The sequence below is a fragment of the Rutilus rutilus genome (assembly GCF_951802725.1).
Source record: "Rutilus rutilus genome assembly, chromosome: 3".
Lineage (NCBI taxonomy): Eukaryota > Metazoa > Chordata > Actinopteri > Cypriniformes > Leuciscidae > Rutilus > Rutilus rutilus.
Window position 1 is genome coordinate 14045038 of NC_140211.1, and position 18384 is coordinate 14063421.

Genomic DNA, 18384 nt, shown 5'->3' on the forward strand with positions numbered 1-18384 from the left:
AGGCATACATGAATGACAAAGAAACAGTTTACAAATGTGTAAAAAAACGACCTTCAATGGCAAAAATAAAAAAGTCAAATAGACAAATCCGTTCGATTGATTCTCTTTTTCTTTCTTTCTTTCTTTCTTTCTTTCTTTCTTTCTTTCTTTCTTTCTTTCTTTCGTAGATTTATTAAAGATGTTGTAGACATTAAATAGACTATGTATTAAAAAAAATTGTCTAAATGATTGCACACTAGTGAATAGACATAACTGTATAAACTGTAGCCTATAAGCAAATGTAAGATTAGATTGTATTAAACAAATAGGTAGCCTAACATTCTGTAAACAAATTCTCATTTCAAAAGGCTTGTATCGTTTTAGTCGAAATGATTAGATACAAATTTTCCTATTTTTGTATTTGTTTTATCAGGGGTGGCTGGTTATCGCTGTATCATTAATATGGAAAACAATGTTAAACCATTACATAGGCTAATGACAATTCAATGCAGCAGCATAAATATCTAGGTCAAATATAGTAAAATAAAAAAAAACATTGAAAATAGGGATTTCTACACAGAACTCACGCAACTTTATAAACTTTAAAAGCGTTTAAACTGAATTATATGAAGCACCTGAACACTCGCTTGAAGATGAGAAGACTCACCGCTAAGGGTCGCTGTTGTTTAAACTGTACATGTCCTTCATTACGCGTTTGTGAAACTTTAGGCTACAGGATTATAAAAGGCCTGCAACACTTTACATTAGTGTCCACTTATCACGTGTTAATAAGCAATTAGCTACAGTAATAAGGATATTAATAACGATTTTACATGCAGTAGACTACCACAAAAGTCTTTCTAGCCTATCTATTATAAATTAGGCTATCAGTTAACATGGAGACTGTGATTTAAAATGTAACCAAGGCCAAGGTCATTATCTATCTATCTATCCCAAGAACCTCGAGATAGAAATGCGCTCTTCTGATGTTAGCCTGCGAAAGGCCCATTGTCTGGTTAAACTCCCGTTTAGTTCTCTGCAGATTGAAATCAACATAGTAAAGCGCTGTATAATGTCAAGCGATGCTCTGCGTGACACTCAGCTGATGCAGTGCACGAGACACTCACAGCCACAGGACAATCAGGACATGATTTAACCCAAACCAAGTGACCTTTGTGAATGAACAGAGTGGACTCTTCACTTAAACACCCTTCATAACGTGTGGCGGGGTCAAGAAAATAACACCATTTAGGCTATCCGCTATCAGAATGGACATTCTTAAGCCCTACAAAATGCACACATGCATTTTTCACGTATACTGAGTATAGGCCTAATTATTAACGCACATTCAGCTAATTGTGCGCGCGTATTCGTATAAATTGTAAAGTGAAGATTGCTTTTAAACTCCTTAAAAAAAACGTAACGAATCTATTTGCGCCAGACCCTTAAGAACATTCAATAATAATAATAATAATAGCTAATAATAATAATTATAATGCTTAGAATGTCATACGGAAGATGAGGCCTATAATTAAAACAAATGATGAAGAGAAAAGGAATGAGAGTATTTCAATTGTGTATTTTTTTTATTAGAAAAGAGCATACATTAGCCAATCAGAGCAAACAGATGCAGTGGATATCAAGAAACAGTTATTATGACCAATTTCCAACATAAATTTCCTCACACGCGCTCCCTAAATGCCATAATTGTGGTCATAAAAATCATCAAACAGTTAGTAGCCTACCTCTAATGAAGACCATTCAAAGGTCAGTGACGTAGCCTAGGATTTAGACAAAATTAATGTTAAGGATATGAATTTGTTATAAATAAAATGTTCAAATGATATTAGTGAGTTACTTGTGCATCAAAAGCTGCAATAATATTGTTAAAATCTGTTTAGAATATTGAAGTGATCTTTGTCGTCCCAGGCTGTTTCAGAAGTGAAAATGTGTATTAAGAAAGTTAAATGCCACGCATGTATAGGCCTATTTTTGTTAAATTATTTGGCTTATGCAGCAATATTATTTGTTTTAAGATCAGGATTCAAAACCTTGGACTAGACACTAGAGGACAATTGGATCCTTGACCATGATGAGTCCATGACTGGTAAGAACTTATTCTGTTATGAAGTGCTTTTATCATTACAATTTGCTTAACACATGCTTTTGAAAATACATATTCCATGGTCTTACCATGTGCAGATTATAGAAGTTAAATAACAGTTTTAAAGACATTCCATGTTCCAAAGTTTAAATCGGTTTTTTGCTATTTATTAACTTTGTTGCTCCCATCTGACATTTATAATACATTATTTTAACATATGTATAATACATTATTTTAAATAGTAGGTACATTACTTCTGTGTTAGGCAATATGGTTGTGTTTAACATTCCACATGTGAACAGGCTAGTTTTTTAGACAAACTGATAAAGACAGCAAACACTGTAGGTCTACTAAATTAACAAACCAAACATGTGTACGCGCATTTAAACAGGAGTGTTTTTGCAAGTTTGCTTCGTAAAAATTAAACTATTTCTAACCCAAAACAGCTTATAGGATTTCAGCGCGAATTAGAAAATCCACAAAATTCTCATCTCGATTTACGCCACAAGAATCACTAACATATGTGCCATTTTCATTTTGAGTACAGTATCTGAAATAATTCTCATGATTTAATAAAGGAGCATATTGGGGATTTCATATTGGCATAAGATTTTGATAGCATATTGTTTGGGGTTCGTATATGGAAATATGGCACACAAGTCACAATTGCAAAAAGTGTCCCTCATTACCATAATCCACCTTATTAATATAATTCTCTACAACCTACATATGGTTATCAGATTTATTTTTAAAGCATCGTTGCACTTTCACTCTTGCATTTTCTTTTTAGACCCAAAATCAGCTTTATTGGACAAGTGTGTCTGCACACACACGGATTTTGTCATCGGTTCGGGCAGGTTACTTGGAAACATAGCAATCAGACACATGATAACAGAGTAAGAGTGCAGTCAAAGAAAGACCATAGTGAGGTTCCATGTAAATATGCGCAAATTTGAAAGGATACATATAGCCTACTTTTACAAAGTTTCATCACTTAAAATTCACAAACCTCTAACTCATTTTAAAAGGCAAACGTTGCAGGGGAATGCTGAAACTATAGGCATGACTTAATTTATTTTAGGTTAGGTAACTATAGGAACTCTGGAACCTATAGGCGACACTCTGACGCGCGCGCACTCAGCAAACCAGGGAAAGCGCGCGCGCAAAAGGGAGAGAGAGAGAGAGAGAGAGAGAGGGAGAAAAGGAGCACGCGCGTGTGATTGGTCGCTCGGCTGCCTGCTGCTGGAGTGACGTCACTGCAGGAGAGAACTGCCAGAGGAGGATGCATTTAGTCAGAAACTAGACTCTCTCAAGCCGGAGAGAGAGAACATCAGATCCACAGGGCGAATGAGAACATCGCGTGCAGGTTTCATAAAGTAAACCTCGCATCTCCTCTCACGTCCATGCACGAACACTGTAAGCATGCTTTTCAAGGGTGGAATTCCCCATCTTGGAAATTAAACTGCCCGTTCCCAATCCCTGGATGGCTGAGACGTAACATTCGATGGCTGAATACTTAAGGACTGCGAGTTTTGAACGGAAAACGCATCACTGAAGAGATGCACGGAAGAGTTTGGCTTCTGACTAGATACGTCTGCGCAGATTTCAGCGTCATGTTCTTTAACGCAAGACGCACGGGAACCTCTATTTGTCCCCGACACACGGCCACTCATAGCTTACTTTCTGACAGAGAGGAATATGTACGTCAGTTGTTTAAAGTAAGATTTTTGAATTACCTCAATTATTTCTGCTTACTCTTTGTGCATTTTTCAAATGAACGGACTCATAGTGCAGCTTGAATCACTGTTTGGTCACAATAAATTAGAACTCTAGACTGTGGTCCATAAGTTGACTTTAAATGCATATTCGTAAAAATGCATGGATATGTGTGTAATCCTAACGTTTGACATGAATTGCTTATAACTGACCCCATGTGACAGACAAGGCCATGCTCAGTGGTAAGTGCATGTGGCCCTCTGAACACTGTCTGGACTTTGTGCACTCTCAGCAGGTGCATATAGCATATCTGGAACATTTGTTGTTCTTTAGCCCTTTAATACCTTGATCTTGAAACGAGTGGCATGTGCTTTGGTGAAGAATGATCTGTTTATTGCACTACTTATTTATAGCCTATATATTTATATATGTACGCTCTATATTTTTTGAGGCTACATTTAGCTTATGATGCACGCATAGGCTATATAAACGTCTTTTATAATCTATTTGGGTTTAGACTGAAATCAAACTGCGAAAAGGCCTTACCTTTTGCAGTTTCTGAATTATAATGCACGGCATAAATGATGCATGATGTAGACATGTGGTGTGATTGTTGGGGCCTAACGAGCCAAATGAAATGGTTAGACCTAATAATCGTCATTTTAAAAGATTATTGCTGACCGGAAGGCAGGGACAAAATCCTGTTTAAATCGGTTTGATGAATGGAAACCCTGACAATAACTCCAAAGGCTCAATTTGAAACGCATCCAGACAGAAACCGCAACTTGTGGATTATGTCTTCACCACATAATCCACATTCAGAACCTCATAAGTCCTTTCAACACTTGACTTGTTAACAGCATTTACAGGTCTATAAAAAAGAGTCAATTAAATGGAATTTGAGTGTCATTTATTTTATTGCGCATTAACCCTGTTTTCATTTATCAGGTCAACTTTATGAGATGGTCCACATTTAAAAAAAGTGTTGACAGGAGGTAGTTGCTGTCTTTGGTTATCTAGCTGTATGAGTGTTTATCTTCCTTCATAAAGCTAGATAACCGAAAGTAGAAACGTCCTCCTTAACTGCATGTGGACAAGTTGAAGCAATGATTGCAGGGAAACTGCATGAGGTAAGCAGGCCCCTCTGTGTGAATCATACAGGCACTTTAAATCACTGCAATGTAAAGGAATACGATCATTAATAATGTTTCAGCCTTTATTAATTTCAATACACCTTTGGGCGCGTGCACGTTTGTGAACACATTCACTATTTCAATTTCAGACAATTTCGTAAACGTATAGTGCCTTTGTTTAAAAAAAGAAACACTATATAAAATGACTACATTTACATTATTTTTATTTTATTTTTTATTATTGCTTATTTTACGCCATAATTGTTTCTTGGTGTTTAGTCTGACAAATAGGCTATTTATATAAAAGAAAGCCTAATGAACAGCAGTTATTTACTTAGGCTATACATCACAATCTAGTTACTAATTTGTAGGACTGTTTTGTATTTTAAATTTCATGCAAATGAAAAACTTTTGTCAGTAGCCTAGTGTTGTTCATTGTCAACTTTACGCGGACTAAGTTTATAAACTTCCTAGCTAGTTCCCATTCCCAAACTGCTTCCTGCTTTAACCCACCCGATATCATTTACCTAAACCAGGCTAAACTCATTGCTGTTATTACGCCTGCTTTTGTTCCGCACCTGACACGCGCAAATGAGGCCTGCGTTATAATAATGCGCGTGTATCGGATCTCAATCTTGGTATGATCTAGAAAAAGGGACTCCATGTGGATTTTACAATTAGTCTGTTACTAATCGAGGATGAATTAACGCTCAAATGCTTGGTTGTTAATCTCTTCTCTCATTATGACACATAAGAATGTCAGACTCATCCTAAGATGATCTTTTTAAACATCTTGTACAAAATGGCTTCCTGCGTGTTGGTCACACTGACAGATTTAGAGACAAAATTATGATTTTTTTTATTTATTTTAAAAATGCACTAAAGGATTTCAGACGAAATAATTTCTATCTTTTTTATATACACTTTTTTATATAAACCAATTTTTTTTTTTTTTTTTTTTTATGAAAAAATTGTTAATTATAAAAGAGGCAGGCCATTCAAGTCATTCCTATATTTATTGCAGCTTTGAACAACTTCGATCTGGGTAAAAAAAAAACGAACGTGACGTCATTGACCCACTCGCAATCACAAATCATAAGCAATGACATCATGCTGAAGCAGCTTCATTATGATTGGCCATATTAATCTGGCTGTAGGCCTACACGTCAAAGATGAAGCGGAAAATAATGCAGAATGGATTTTTTTTTTTTTATCCCCGTGTCCTTTTTTTATGACATAAGACGTAATTGTGAGACAGCACTCCTACGCCACTGTAAAAAAAGACTAAACAAAATGTAAGTTGAAAATGTTTAGGGTTCAAAAACATAAGAAGTGTAAGCGCTTTTGGAAGCCCTCGTCACGCAGAGCAACACACACACACACTAGTCTGTGTGTTACGATGCTATTTAGTAAACCTAGCCTATATTCAAAAATACTTTATCATTAAATAAAAAAGTCTGAGTAAAATATGTGTTCTAGTGAGACAACAAAGTAGCCTACCAACTAAATGAAAATCCTGACGCAATATCATTTTTTTTTTTTTTTTTTTTTTTTTTTATCCAATGGCGTGTGCAGGCTACTTAAAATGTAGGAAAATTTAACCTGATTTGGACTTAGTAAATTTCCTGGCCTGAAAGTCCTTGTTTTACTGCTCTAAGGATAATACTAAATACACAACATGCATATTTTTATTTTCAGAAACAGTCAGAAAGGTTTCTAAGGCTACAAAATAGGATGTGTTTCAGAGTGCCAATTAAACTGAATGAATAGAAGAAAAGAAAAAATTTCTTGATAATTACATCTTAAAGAGAGAGAGAGAAAATGTAAAATTGTAAGAACTCACAAAGAAATTATAGAGAAAAAAAAAAAAAAAAAAGTTTAATGAGCTGACTAAGCAGATTTACATTCTCTATATTTGCCACACTCCAAAAAATAAAAAAAAATAAAAAAAAGTAAATTTCACATGCATTCAACATTCACAAGTGTGATTTAAGGTGCAAATTAAACTTTTTAATTCAAGGTTGTCTGGCATTTTTTTCGTTTGTAAATTATATATAATAATTAATGAATAAAATGTATGTGTGTTTGTATGTAAAAATAATAATTTCTTTTATTACTCTAACTTACTGTAGCCTCTCAAACTGCAGTGTCTTTGTGAGAGACCAGAGGACTGGAGCTAAGGGAGAAAACGCCATCTGGTAAGTGCAATCAAAGCGTATTACAATGCAACATTGTAATTAGAACAATTAGTTGTATAGTTAATCTGATTCAAACACACAGTACATCATAAAGTATATGCTAATGAATGCATGCACTTGAAAGGAGCCAAATGCAAATAGTAATCCTTAATCAAGTCCAAGACACTACATGCATTACATGAATCTTTCATCAGAAAATCTATATATCTATTTATCTCTCTTTCTAACATATATGCATATTCATGTTCTGTATTTATGCATATGTGAGTTTTTCCCTCTCATCAAAGCCTCAACGATCCTCAGGCATTCTTTGACAAATTGCATATATAAATGTCAGTTATAGATATTTAGCCTTTAAAGACACTAATATCAGTTTCACATTTGTGCTAAGCCACAAATAATTTCTTTACAGTAAAAGTGCATGTCATAATCCGAAAGGCTCTCTTAATTATTCGACATATTAATGTTGCATTATGCTGTATGGCATGTGTTTACTTGTGCTTTTCAAATCGTTTCAGGCAGACGTTGTGCAGTTCACACACACATATTAGCAAATGAATAAGGAAAGGGCTCGCTATAGCTGTTAATCATAACAGGAAAAAAACACAAAGCGCATAATTATCTCAAGACAAATCCCTCAAAGGCATGACCCGTGTGAAAAAAAAAAAGAACGAAAATAAATCTAAATCGCAATGTGTTTTAACATGGCTGAGAATACGTGGTTGCAGTGTGACTGCAGGACATTAGGCCAAAGGCTTCAATGCGATGAATGATCAGAGAGAGGAAATTATATGTCCGTCTCCATCTCGATAATGATAAGAATGTATGGGCCACTATCACATCGCATATTACTTTATGTAAAATTAATGTGAGCAAAGAAATTCTGTCATCATTCATTAACAATGATCTTTTCCAGCTAAACTGGTTACCTAGCACAATTGAATAAGGGTTATTCAATGAAATTATGGGTGGACAGTAATTGATGTGGGCTGATTCAGTATACCTTCACAGTGACCAGCATTGGCAATCGCACAGCTATGATAACACAAAAAGCCGGACTTGCGTGCCTTTGCACGATTCGTGTAGTGCTAATGCACAACTGTTAACATTACTAATAGGGGATTGTCTGTCCCTGGTGAAGTTGCTTAGCATGACAGCAACAAGAAATGTTACCGCTTATATAATCCAAAGAAATGATATATAGTAGTAGCCATGACATCTGCTTTGGCAGTGCTAAAAAGGGGCTTTTTGTCCTTTATTTTCTTGTTTCCCCTTGCCAGCCATTTACACTGCCTTTTTGGAGCAAGAGAGAGAGAGGGAAAAAATGGTGCAATTGTCCAAATGAAAGAAAAGAAAAATAATAGTCAACCCTCATCCTTCTTCAACCAGCTCCCCTCCCTTCTTCTTCAACGGAAGCATTTAGTGCCATCTGTGCCCCCGGAGAAAAGAGGGAAAAAAGAAAGGAGTGAGAGCCTACATCCCAAGTGCCAATGGGGACAAAGAGGCTGCCAGTTGCCACGGACCACCAGATGCTGGAAGACTGCAAGTCTGAATGAGGGGTGTGCTTTCAGGAAGCCATCTTGATGGAGAAACTGGCTGCTGCTTCCTAAAATGGCTGTGTTGGCATGAGGTAAGCTGCATCGTTGCCTATATCAGACTAGCTGCCGCGTTATTGCGACTGATTTGAGCTCGACCGGTTGTGTTGCAAGGGAATTTGAAATGTTAAGCAAACGAATGGGGCAAATGCTTACACGAATTTGTCTCTAAAAAAGATTGAATGTGTTTCGTGGTTGTTCTGAGCGTAAGATTAGGCCCTGTCGCCCAAATCATTTTCCTTAAAAAGACTATCACGCTCTCATCTTTCCTGACTAATTAGCCCCGTTATCTATATGCACACACTCTTGCTGATATGTAGCGAGTTTTGAACGCAAATGAAGCCCTCGTGCTTCTGTATACATATTTTCAAACGGAACGTAGCTATTAATTCACGCACTCACCCCGTTAATTGACTGGAGGTCGTGTTATGCGTTTGCAAAGGACAAATTCGTGCAACTAAATCCTGAGCCATGCCAGTTCAACGATGACACAAAAAAATTGACCAGGTGGCCAGATTTTCAGATGAAACCCAAAAAAGCGAGAGCTGCTCGAACTCACTCGAGAGACTAAGTTAATTGACACACTGCAGCCTCTTGACCAATGCAACCGAGTCGACCTGGACTGAAGAGCACTTTTGTTTCTGCTGCTTAATGATACACTAAATCGCTGGCACAAAGGTGCCAAGTGCTCCTCACCACATTACAAAAAGCATGTACCGACTTTAATGTTGGAGAAGATGTCTACCGACACTCACGCTGTGCCATGTTATTAATGATATTTGGTGCCTCGCAAAATAGCCACAGTTTGTATCATTAGCTGGTCAGAAAGTGAGAGGTGCAAAACATCACATCGCTCTCTCGGTTCACTAGGATGTTACGTGGTAAACGGAAATTTACGCAGGCCGCTTGTTATGTCATTGAAATGGATGGAAGACACTGAAATGTTCCTCACAAAGGTGAATGGTTGCGTCATAATGGATTGCTGGTGATACGCAGAGCTGTGCTGGTGTGTTTATTGCAGAAAATGATGAAAGTAGGTGGAACACAGGCATTCTGAAACATATTTGCTCTAGGAAGACAGATGGCTTTTGTGCTTTAACCAAAACAACACAGATGAATAAAACGCAAATATCCAAAATACGTTGAAATGTATTGAGATGCGAAGATGAGACAAATGATGCGTCATCTACTGAATATTTAAAGCCATTGAATCCTCCTCGTAATAACAGAAAACCGCTTTTGCATACTTACTGAGCGTGGAAACCCTGTGTGCCTAAAAGACCTCGTTGTCCATAAATGAAAAAAAAAAAAAAAAAAAAAAACACTGACATTTTATCCTAAAAAGAGGAGGCTTGGCAGAATAGCCCATCAAAAAAGACGTGTAAAAAAGATCACTGATGTACGGAAGGTGCCCGTGGAGCTTACAAATAAAGGAAACAATGATGCAAGCGCCTCTGTTAATGAAAAAGACCAGACAAGCTCTGCATATTAACATAATTGCATAGGAACAAGCAGAGAGGACTGAGCCCCCAATTAAAGGCACAGTGGCGCTTTAGAAACGGCACGTGGCAATGCTCTATATTTTGAATGTTTAAATTTAAATTTGAATTCAAACTGTTGCATTTCAAAGCAAAGACAAAAAAAAAAAGACTTTGATGTGCTTGTGTTCTATTTGCGTTAAGAAATGTTTTTTTTTTTTTTTTGCAGAGATATAGTGTTTACATGCATTCTGGAAATTTCCAGGGATGAATACACACTCGAATGTGCAGTGTAAAAATCTGTCTATTCTGGATGCAAACACTATTTTAGCAATGTTTAAGAAGGAGCGTTTGCTTTCTCTGTTTTGCATGTGACAGACAAGAACAATTTCTGTCCTTTAAAAAAAAAAAGAAATACCCATAGGTTTTAGGATTTCTCATGGGCCTTAAAAACCCATGATTACACACAGTGAACTGGTTCAACACAAAGCTAGAGATTTAAGATTTAACACAGCCCATTTGTGTCAGTAGATGTTATTAATATATGGAAATAGTTATCTCCGTCTACATGCGGGGGGGGGTGTTCGAGACTCTCTATTTCTATATATTTGAAACTCATCCATAGACAAAATAGTAGCATGGAAATGAGAGTCTGCACCTTTAATATGGAATTTCTAATTAGGCTGTGTATCTTGCAGGAGGGGGAGGGGTTTCCTTCCTCTGCATCTCTCAGGGTTTTATGTAAAAGACCTTCAGTGCTTAAAAATCTCAGATAGGGACACAGAACTCATTTTTTTACTCTTGAAAAGAGAGTCTAATGCAATACTGTTACACAACAACATTGCATTTTCCTTGGTGGCAAATAACACTATCAGAACTGGAGATGGTTTAACAGCAAATTTGTGTTCACGAATATATGAAGCAAGAATAAATGTTCAGGTTTGCATGTGTTGGTGTTGGTTGTGTGAGTATATGCGGTCGAGCAGGGGGAGTGGATGCTTGTCAGAGCATAATGTGACTGCTGCAGAGCAGTGGCTGAAAAGTGTTAATTATGCCGCTTGGCACGGTGCCAAACCCATACCAGATTTTTCCAGTTTTCAATATGCAAATCACGCTCTGAACTGTGTATTGTTTTTGTGGTTTACCAGTTCTTTGTGTTTTCAGTCAAACAGAATGCGCACGCAAATATTTGAGTCCGGATACAAGTATGGGTAAAAATGTAATGTTTTTTTTAACAATTGCACTATATTGCTGTGAAACAATTCCAGTCCAAATGCATATAAGCATATATGCACAAATGGAATTATTTCAAGAAATTCTAATCATATTCCTTGTCATATTTGGATTACTGTCTAGTAGCGGTCCAGCTTAATGTGCTTGATGGATGTGGCATATGTGGATTTTTAGGTATGACTCTGATTATATTTTTTTTTCCCATGGACTGAAAAGGGCAAATCCTTGAAATGTCTCCCAAGGTGTCTGGCACAATAATCACTTTAACACAAGGTCATTTGCATCTGTGTATATGATGATAAATGTGTTTTATTTGTGTGTGTGTGTCAAGAAAGTCAGTCTATTTTTTTTTACACAAACTCTCCTTACACATATTCAAGCATCAATAGCAATACCACAAATGATGATTTGCGATAAATAAAGAGCAAATCTTCAGCTGTTGGCTCTGTGTTGGTAAACAGTTTGATAGTGCCCACATTATTATTCCAGACCCCTCTCCTCTTCTACAATGGCAGCATTGTACGGCGAGTACTTGACGTGGGTCCGCGGTCCCCCCTGTTTCCCACCATTGTCTGTACGGATGGAGTGCCAGAGACAGTGGAGGGTAATAAGCTGAGAAAGATGCTCAGGCCCAGACAGAGCCAGATGCCTAAATTAGCACCAAAACCCTAAGAGACTATCCTCGGGGAACGGCTGAGGGCTTTATTTCTCATCCGTGCAGTGTGTTAGCGCCATTGTATGCTTGTGCAGCCCGGAACTGCGTGATCATTTGCACAATCATGTGTGCTCGCGCGAGTAGATGTGACGTATTTTTGCAGTGCGTGCTAGAGTATCGAGTTGTTATGCAAAGGGTTTGTAATTCATATCCGTGTGTATTCTAAAAGGGCAGCATTTTACATTATACACGTTTTATCTTAGTATGTGCAGTTTAATCTATTTATTTGATATAACGCATAAAAATAAAGGTTATTTATTGGCATTGATGGTTCCTTGAAGAACTATTCAGCTCCTTTAGAGTATAAAAATCTTAGACAAAATGGTTCTTTTAGGGGCTGTTCACTGAAAGCTTCTTTGGAGAACCAAAAATGGTTCTTCTATCTATGGCATCGCTTTGAAAAAAGTGTGTATGCAGCACGTATGCAACAAAGTAGCATTCTGCATGTAAAATTCGAGTTGAATTTGTAGGAGAGTTTGTTCCTCTCCCCTCTTCTGCTAGGGCACAGCAGTTGGGCAAGCTATTAATTAAAGCTCCATTACAATATATTACCCAGCAAAATGGAGACAGTGATACAGAAAACCACAGAGAAAGTTTACACCGGGACAGCGACAGTATTTCACAGCAAAGCAAAAGGGGGAATCACAAAGAAAGGAGGAATTATTTATGCTAAATAAAATAGAAAAAAAAAAAAAGTTCCGCAGAACAGTTGGAGGACTTGAAAGCGATGCATACAAAGCCTTACGAGGACAGTCACCAACTGAGGTTTTCTGTTCTCGGTGGGGGGAAAAAATAGGGTGAGATAAACAATTGACGTTAATAAATACACTGATGATGAACAATAAAATATGGAGGAAACATGTGTTTGGTGGAGAATAGATGTGGAGGGGGAGGGCTTTTACTGTCTGGCTCAGTCTGTGGCCCCATGTGGCAGTTGCTGCAGCTGGCATGTTAATATCAAAGGCCTATGGGAGGTGGCTATCTGGGAATATTTGTCTGGCATACTAACAGTTTTCTTCCCATCATATGTCATCTTTATGTCCATTGCTATAGGGCTTCACATATTTATTTCTAAAAGCCAGCTCTGTGACATTTCATTTCTTGCTCTTCTTGCTCTGATAAAAAAAACTTTGTGCCACATTAGCTTTGGAAACGTATATAATATGACAGCAGAGGCTTATGGTGCTTTCTAAGAAAGAGGAGTCATATTTTTGGCACGCGTTACCGAAGTCATCTCTCGAGGAAAGGTTGAGAATGGATAGTGTTAACGAAGGCACTTAACAAGGGTAGACTTTCATCAGTGGTCATAAGTGAGAAATGAACAGTGGAGAGAAATGACTCAGAAGCATCTCTTGGGTTCGTGTTAAAGACCATTGTGTGTTTTATGGGAAAATTCCCCTTTTTTTCCCCCTTGCGGATACCTCAGCTGTCGATCTCGTTTTAATCTGGGGATAAACACGATTATCCCGCGAAGGGTTGTTCTTAGCTTTGTATCAGCTACGGGGGAGCTTTGAAATTCTTTCCCCCACCTTTTTCTCCCCGTCCTTGGACGAGTGGTCATGAAAAGCTTGGGATTGGGATTCCTCTGGCTGGAATAACAGGCAGCAAAAAGAACCGCAGTCAGCAGAGTGGTAGATCTAAACTGAACTATTAGACGCAGGTAATCCAGAACGACAATGGAGACGTTAGGATCACCGAATTATACGGCACCTTAATCATGACCTGCTGCTAAGATTGACAGATGGATGAAAGTGAGCATTGTACCTTAAAGGGATAGTTCACCCTAAAATGAAAATCGTCATTCATTCGCCCTCATGTTGCTCCAAACCTCAAAAGAAGTAAGATTGCCTTTCAAAATATCTTTTTGTATGTATATTCACCCGAAAAAAGAAAGTGTGGAACAACATGAGGTTGAGTATTTTTATGTGAATAATGCATTAAAGTCTAATCTAAGTATATGAAAGTACCCTCACGTGACTTCAAATCAGTTTAAATGACAAATGCACTTTTTTGTTCCTTATTATTCATTCTGTGCCATTAAAATAATAAGTTCTGTATCGTATTGAGAGCATAACCTTGAAAAAAATGAGGTCACTTAGGAAAGCAGTTCTTTCAGACTTTTCTTTTGTTGATAACAATGAAGAGTGCTAAAGATGAGGTTGGAATAGCCTGTCTAGAGTTGCGTTGAAAAGATCTGGCGATGTAATTTTTAGTAATAAAGCAATAAAATGAGACCGAAGCTATAGGTCTTCTCTGCAAATCCTTAAAGCAGGAACGTCAATAAACTGTATCCTGGAGGACGCGAGAGTAAAGGGCAGGACTAGGAATTCAAAAACAGGAGAGTGGAGACCAGGGAACACTTAAACCTCCATCATGGCCCCACCATTATAAAAGACCTTGGGATATAATTATCCTCACTTTGTAGCTTTGCTTCGCTTTTTGCCCACTTTACATCCTAATGAGGAGAATTACCATCGCTTTTAAAGTGTACATAGAAAAGAAATATATGTTGTCTAATGTTGTAAGTTTTAGAATTTCTTGAAACGTCATTTGTGGATCTGTCACGATTACTCAAAAAATTGATGGTTCACCAAAAAATAAAACGTCTTCCATTGTTAACAAACAACATTGGACCCCTTCGACTTTCATTGTACGGACAAGAGAAATATGATTTTGTGTTCGTTAAGGTGAGTAAATGAAAGGATGTGCGATCCTCGTTATTTCTTTCAGAGTCAAGTTCAAGTTCAATGTCTGTAGGAGTCCCAGCCAGACTGGGAACTTCTTCATCCACCCCTGTGAACCAGCTCACCCCTTGTAACCCACACCCTATCTGCCCCTGTCCCCCACCCCTGTCATTTTGGTGGCCGGCTGGAGGGGGCCGTTGCTAAGGGAGCGAGAGCTGGCTGGCCCAGCAATGCGCTGGTGAAAAGGCCCGCCTGTCAAAGTGTCTGAGGGAAGTCAGGCTGGTTGGCTCACCCCTCCTTACACACACTCTTATATATACACAGTGTACTTGGGTGTGAGTGTGTGTGTGTTCTAGACCCTGGGAATGGCAGCAAGCACTTTATATTCATCAGCCCCCCACCTCCCCTTGTCACAGTGACTTTGGTAAACAGCACCCCCCCCCCCCCCCCCCCCACTAAAAAGTCTAGTCTACTTCCATCCCATAATCCTCCTCATCGCAACTTCTCATCTAGGAACAATATCTGAGGCTATTGGTAAAAATGATCCCTGGCCTTTGGTTCTACAGTGTGAATATACGTTCCTTTGCTCAGTTGCGAAGATATCAGGAACTTTTTAATATTATGGGTCTGCTATAATCAACATAGAATGTCATGAAGGGCTCTGTCCTCATTACAGTAGAGTGTGGTGATGAGAACAAGTGAGAGTTGAGTGAGTGTGTGTTTTCTTGAGGTCTCATTCAAGGCTGAGGACGAGAACTGAGAATAAAAGGCCAGTGATTTGCATAAGCTGCATGCTGTCTGAGGGTTTTGGGACGGGGGGGGGGGGGGGGGGGGGAGATATGCAGGAATATAAAAAAAGAGACAGAAAGAAACCCCACATTGTAGAGGCGCAGAAAGAGAGAGGGGGCTTGAATGAAGCAGAGGGTGAAAATTGACAGAGAAAAGGGTCTTGCCAAGACTCCTGCAGGGATTAAATTGTCCATAAACCTCTCTACATATAATTTGGGAAAACTGGTAATGGCGTTGGTACAAATCGTACACAAATTCTGAGGGTGACGGGGTATAGAAGAGATTCGCACCACTTTTGGAAGCAAATGAAGAATGAGGAATTGTAAACAAATACGGTCAATGAATGTAAAGGTGTCGGGAAGTTGTATGCATTACCCTTCTCTAGATAAACAAAATTTGATTTACAGCATTATTTTAAGCAAAATAAAATACTTAAAATGATCTCGAAATGTCATCCTTATAAGACTATAATGACTAAGCTGAGTGAACATGGTGAAAATTGTAGAATAACACACACACACACAAAGAAAAACCGTATTACCACACTGTAATTTAGATGCTTGATTGCTCTCATTAAAATAAACAATTGAAAAAGCCACCAATATGGATTCCAACCTTTCCAAAATCTGCAACCTTTGAATTTTAGGCATTACAAACCCATAATTCCTCTTTCATCTATTTGTGCTGAAAAACAAAAGCCATAAAAAAATGGTTGAAGGTGTGTTTGCATTGCATTGCGTTGTGTTTCAGTTCACCATTTTCGTAGTAGCTAGACTGGTTGATAATTCTAAAAACTCTTCGCATAGACATTTACATTACATTTATGCATTTAGCAGACACTTTTATCCAAAGAGACTTCTTTGTAGCATTCATCAAAGAGCCAACAATCGTTGTAGCACACAATGACAGGTTTATTAGACAACTAGATTAGGAAACCAGCTAAAGAAGAGAAGAAATGCAGAAAATAGAAGAGAATGGTTGTCATTTGCATTTCAGTTGATGAGATATTTTCGAGTTAAGAGTGGAGAGACGTTAAAGACCACAAACTTCAGTTTTGGCACACAGGATTAATTTTCCACAAGTATTTTATTTTCCTTTCAGAAATGTAGAAAACAACGTCAGACGCTTTATTTATCCCTTGTGACCATGCAACTATCTTTGCATCTATTTCTAATGTTCATTTTCATATCGTTTTTATAATGTATGGCACTGACTAACATCACTGTGGTAATCTTCACTTGAGTTTTGATTGTGCACATTGTTGTCCATTCCATAATGTTATCTTACATTTATGTATCATAACAGTAAGCCATGTGATATTTATCTTCTTTTGTTCTCTCTCTCTCTCTCTCTAACCAGGCTCCTGTCCAAAATTCCCATCATTGTCATCAGCTTCCAGAGAAACTGAGGCCATCCAGCTACGTTTGACTCAAATGGTCAATCACATCACCTCAGGAATCCAGCGTCCAGCATCTCTTCCAGATGGTTCGCTGTGAAGATTAAATAAGCAGACGTGAGGGATGGATTTCAAAATGTGCACTAATTGATTTCAGTGGGTGTCTTAAAACCGTTCAGTCTTCAAACAAACACTAATACCGGATGGGTATGTGGATTGGAACACATTTGGGCTGTTCACCCAGTTAATTCTTAGATATTAAAAAATGTGTCGGACAATCTTATTAGTGTTGTACACACTGAAGAGAATAATGTGCCTTAATGTGTCAAATGTTTACAATGAGATTTGGCATTATTGAAACAAATGTCAATATCTGTGATCCGCCCTTTTTTAATGCTTCCTTGTCTTGCATAAAATGAACTTTCATGCTTGAGATGGGGAGCCTTATTTATTTGAGAGTGTGCATAAGCTAAAAACCACGCCAACGTTCATATTTATATCTTTGACGTGAAAAAGTGCTTAGAAGCACGTCAGGGTCTAAGCAGACGTACGCACGTTTCCTTGTGGCAGAGAGGCGGATCAGGCTACTGCAGTTATTTAGGAATCTGAGCAATTCTTGCCGCTCGCCGTTCTCAAGTAAAGGATTTGGACGTTGACTGAAGCTCTTTTATATGTTAATGACATTAAACGCCATTAGGCGGCGTTTACAAGGCGGAGATCTGAAACCATTCAGCTGCGCACAATTTCAAGATCATTTGTAATTTAGAAATTTCACATCTGGAAGAGAGGCGAACGCACGTTTTTGTGCGCATGTTCGTTTTCTGAATCACACGTAGCCTATACACACACACACTTAAGAAATTATCGTAGGGATGGTGTAGGACGCCTTTCTACGCAACACTTTATAAATAAGGCCCTATATTTACTAAATGTACGTTTCATTTGATTTACAGAAAATTGTTTAACATGCATGGCTATGTAGCCTATATGGTGTTTAATACATGTATAGCTAAATTTGTCTGATTGTGTGATGTATGACCATGTGATGAATGATAAAACGATGTGATGTGATAAACTGTAGCCTACTAATAAACATGCATTAAAGCTAGTCTGAATGGTTGTTGACATTGAAAAACCATTTCGGTATAGAAATGAACTTTAAAAAGGATGTGGACGTCAACCACAGCTTCACATGTAGTGGCCACAGGCTATTTTGTAAGCAGCTTGACGGCTCAGAGTTCTGGCACTCCTGTCAGCACCTTGGACAGCACATAATAAAGTGTGGAAAATAACGAGCAATGAGTCACCTCCCTTATTGATGCAAAAAAATCACACACACGAAAAACAACATTTGGGCTGAGAAT

General features: G+C 38.0%; 1 long non-coding RNA gene across 2 annotated transcripts; it reads left to right on the forward strand.

Moving 5' to 3' along the window:
- Window positions 1-4747: 4747 nt before the first annotated feature.
- On the forward strand, window positions 4748-18317 carry LOC311287587. Of its 2 annotated transcripts, none has more exons than XR_014626759.1 (4): window positions 4748-4929; window positions 7065-7130; window positions 8411-8760; window positions 16984-18317. It is a non-coding gene; the product is annotated as an uncharacterized lncRNA (long non-coding RNA). The 2 variants fall into 2 exon arrangements; XR_014626760.1 differs by having other exon boundaries at window positions 4830-4929; window positions 8520-8760.
- The last annotated feature ends 67 nt before the right edge of the window (window positions 18318-18384 follow it).